The sequence below is a fragment of the Poecilia mexicana genome, unplaced genomic scaffold (assembly GCF_051168715.1).
Source record: "Poecilia mexicana isolate PSO_F unplaced genomic scaffold, ASM5116871v1 scaffold_2, whole genome shotgun sequence".
Classification (NCBI taxonomy): domain Eukaryota; kingdom Metazoa; phylum Chordata; class Actinopteri; order Cyprinodontiformes; family Poeciliidae; genus Poecilia; species Poecilia mexicana.
This window is the reverse complement of record NW_028263371.1, coordinates 21,465,892-21,469,826: the sequence shown is the minus strand read 5'-3', so window position 1 is coordinate 21,469,826 and position 3,935 is coordinate 21,465,892. Positions and strand designations below refer to the sequence as shown.

General features: G+C 37.2%; 1 long non-coding RNA gene across 1 annotated transcript; it reads left to right on the top strand.

Moving 5' to 3' along the window:
• Nucleotides 1-2,054: 2,054 nt before the first annotated feature.
• On the top strand, nucleotides 2,055-3,779 carry LOC148160589 (uncharacterized). Its single transcript, XR_015762358.1, has 2 exons — nucleotides 2,055-3,201; nucleotides 3,279-3,779. It is a non-coding gene; the product is annotated as an uncharacterized LOC148160589 (long non-coding RNA).
• The last annotated feature ends 156 nt before the right edge of the window (nucleotides 3,780-3,935 follow it).

Sequence of the window (3,935 nt, the reverse complement as noted above, 5' to 3'; positions counted from 1 at the left end):
TTTTATAAATTATGTGATAGGAAAATTTCAAATGTTCAAAATGATCAGAGTATTGAAAGTATGAACCGAGAGATTAGTCAGGGTATTTTAGCTGCTGCAGAGGAGGCTATTCCAAAAACATCGGGGAAAAGTAGGAGAAAGGTCGTTCCATGGTGGAATGAAGAGTGTAGGAAAGCAGTTAGAGAAAGAAATAAAGCATTTAAATTGGTTAAGAGGTCTCATAATTTTCAACATTTAATTGAATATAAAAAGTCACAAGCAAAAGTAAGGAGAACAATAAGAAGCACAAAAAGAGAATTTTGGAGAGGTTTCTGTGACACAATTGGCAATAGTACAAAGTTAGGGGATGTGTGGGGGATGATCAAAAAAATGGGAGGAGATAGAAGGGAATGGAGTTATCCTATATTAAATAAAAATGATATAGTAGCTGTAACTGACAGGGAAAAGGTTGATATGCTAGTGAGAACATTTGTGGAGATACACAGTGGGAAAAACCTATCAGTTAATGAAATAAAGGGAAGGGAGAGAACTAGAAAGGAAAATGATGGAATCTTAAGAAGAAAGGAGAATAATAATGATCTGATGAATTAACCTTTCTCTATTGGAGAGCTGAAAAGAGCATTAGATAGAACTAGGAATAGTGCACCAGGTAAAGATGAAGTGTGTTATATTATGCTAAGACATGTAAGTGAGGAAGTTTTAAATAAATTATTAATTTTATACAATAAGATTTGGAAGGAGGGGAGATTGCCGTGTAAGTGGAAAGAAGCCATTATTATTCCATTGAAGAAACCTGGGAAAGACCATAGCAACCCTGTAAATTACAGACCAATAGCTTTAACGTCTAATCTGTGTAAACTGATGGAAAGGATGGTGAATGAGAGATTGACACAATATTTAGAGTCAAAACATTTAATTGCTCCTTATCAGAGTGGCTTCCGTAGAGGGAGAGGAACGATAGATCCTATGTTATGTTTAGAGGATGATATTAGGAAAGCTCAGGTTAATAAGGAAACTGTTGTTGCTGTGTTTTTTGATGTGGAGAAAGCATATGATATGTTATGGAGGGAAGGGTTAATGATTAAATTACACCATATAGGTGTAAGAGGTAATATGTTTAATTGGATATGGGATTTTTTGCAGGATAGAAATATTCAAGTTAAAATAGGATATCATGTTTCGGAATTATGTAAAGTAGAAAATGGAACCCCTCAAGGAAGTGTGGTAAGTCCAACTCTATTTTCAGTCATGATTAATGACATTTTTAAAGAATTATCTAGCAGTTTTGGTAAGTCACTGTTTGCTGATGATGGAGCATTATGGAAAAGGGGAAGAAATGTGGAACATCTTACTGTTAAACTCCAGGAAGGAATAGATAAAGTGAGTAATTGGGGGTAGAGTGGGGTTTTAAATTTTCAATTGAAAAGACAAAAGTAATGATTTTCACAAATAAAAAAATAGGGGTTGATAAAAAGGTGTATTTATATGGGAAAGAGTTAGAAAGGGTTGATTGGTTTCAGTTTTTGGGGGTAGTTTTTGATAAGAAACTAACTTGGGGAAATCACATAGAACATATTGTAGAGAAAAGTAAAAAAGTTTTAAACATTATGAGGTGTTTAGCAGGATTGACATGGGGTGCAAGTTTTGATTCACTAAAAAATATATATGTGTCACTAATTAGGTCAAGAATAGATTACGGGAGTGTGGTGTATGGATCAGCAGCCAAAACCAGGTTAGAAAAGTTAGATGTTATTCAAGTCAGAGCAATGAGAATTTGTTTAGGGGCAGTTAAATCGACACCAATCTGTGCTTTACAAGTAGAGTCAGGGGAAATGCCATTATGCATTAGAAGACAGCAGCTAATGGTTAATTATTGGATAAGTTTAAAAGGACATGATTCAGATCACCCGGTTAAGAAAGTATTAGAAAAGTGTTGGGAAAGAGGAAAGAAACAAATTGATAGCTTTGGGTGGGTTGGGGATGACAAAGCAAAAATTTTTAATGTACATAGTAAGGAATTTAGTCCAACTGTATTGTGGCCTATGAGACCTACATGGACTTGGCAATATATTAATGTAGACAGATCACTTACACATATTAAGAAAAGGAACACGCTAGATATTTACCAAGAATTTTATAATCATATGCAGAATAAATATAATGACTATTTGCAAATTTATACTGATGGGTCGAAAGAACCTCAAAGTGAAGCAACCAGTATAGCCGTAGTGATTCCTGAATTAAAAATTTATATTTCAAAAAGAACATCTGATTATTTGAGTGTATTTGCAGTAGAACTCTGTGCTATTTTAGTAGCTTTAGAGTGGGTGGAAGAAAGTAATAGGAATAAAATAATAGTTTGTAGTGACTCTCTATCTGCATTAACAAGTATCGGAAAGGGACGTACAAAAAATCATCAAAATATTTTATATGAGATTATGATGGTTCATCATAGGTTATGTGAACAAAATAAAAATGTTATATTATTGTGGACTCCTGCTCATGTAGGTGTTCTAGGGAATGAAAGAGCAGATAGGCTGGCTAAGGAGGCGATCAAAAATGATGATATTAATATGAAAGTTAAATTATCCAAATCAGAAGGGAAAAGTATAATCTGGAAAGAAAGCAAGGAAATATGGGAAGTTAGGTGGAAAAATGAAATAAAGGGAAGACACTTATTTAGGATTCAAAACACAGTCAAAGTAGAAAGGAGTAGAGGAATAAACAGGAGGGAAGAGATAATCATAAATAGATTAAGAACCGGGCATAGTTTCCTAAATGGGAATCTTTTTAAGATGGGGAAACACCTCACTGGTTTATGTAGATGGTGTGAGGAGGTAGAGACAGTGGAACACGTTTTGATTAAATGTGGGAAATATGCAAGCCAAAGAAGATTATTAAAAGGGGAACTAGGTGTTAATAGGGAATTGGAATTTGAGAAGGTGATCTTTCAGCTGAGTAATAGTGAGGGGAAGAAGAAGGTATTTCGTTTTTTAAAGAATACTGGGTTATTTGAGAGAATTTGAGGCGTAGTTGATAGGAGTCAATAGAGGGCAGTAATGCAACATAAACGGATGCAAGCTGCCGTAAAAACCAAAAGAAGAAGAAGAAGAAGAAGTGGCTGCGTCCTTGTTTCTCCCACTCTTGCTACGGTCGGCGGCTACATGTCGGCTTGTGGGTTTGGTCGACTCGTCTGCGATCGTAAGTGGCAGTTTTGCTATCCGTGGCTGAGATCATGGTTGGTTTTTGGCTGCTACATTTGTCGTGCGTTTCTGCAGTGTTGCTCTGATGGCGTTGCCGGCTGCAGCTGGGGGTTGCTGTGGCGGGCGGCTTCAATCTGGTCCTCACCTGCTGACCCGCTTCCTCCCGGGTTAGGCTGTGTTTCCACCCCTGGGCACCTGATTGTTTTTGGAGCTGCAGCGCTTTGGATGGTCTGCTGTCTTGTCTTGTCTTCCTGTTTGTTTGGGCCGCTCTCAACTAAACCTGTTGCGGATTGGGCAGGCTGTGTGCACGGGGCATTACTCCTCTGGCCTTGTTGAAGGGCATTTGGAAGCGGATGACAACAATTAGTTCCATTGTTTTCTTTTATTTTGTGTGATTGAAGTTACTAATTGGTTTTCTTTGTTTGATTTACTAATTTCTTTTGCATTGCATGTTTTATTCCTTTTGGAATAATTGAACGTATCTGTCCGGGTTCCTTTTGTTCCAGGGACCGAGTAGTGGGCCTGAAGCCTCGTTTTTAAAAAGAAATGTTAAATAAAATATTGTGCACTGTTAAATCTGTGTTCAGGTGCATCTTGTTACTTTTAGAAAGATCTCCACCTGTTGGTCACACCTCCATGTTGTTTTGCTTCCTGTCAACATAAAACTCCTGCATGAGCTGCAGCTCCAGGCAGTCGAGTCCCCAGAAAGCTTCCCTGTTTCTAGGAACCATT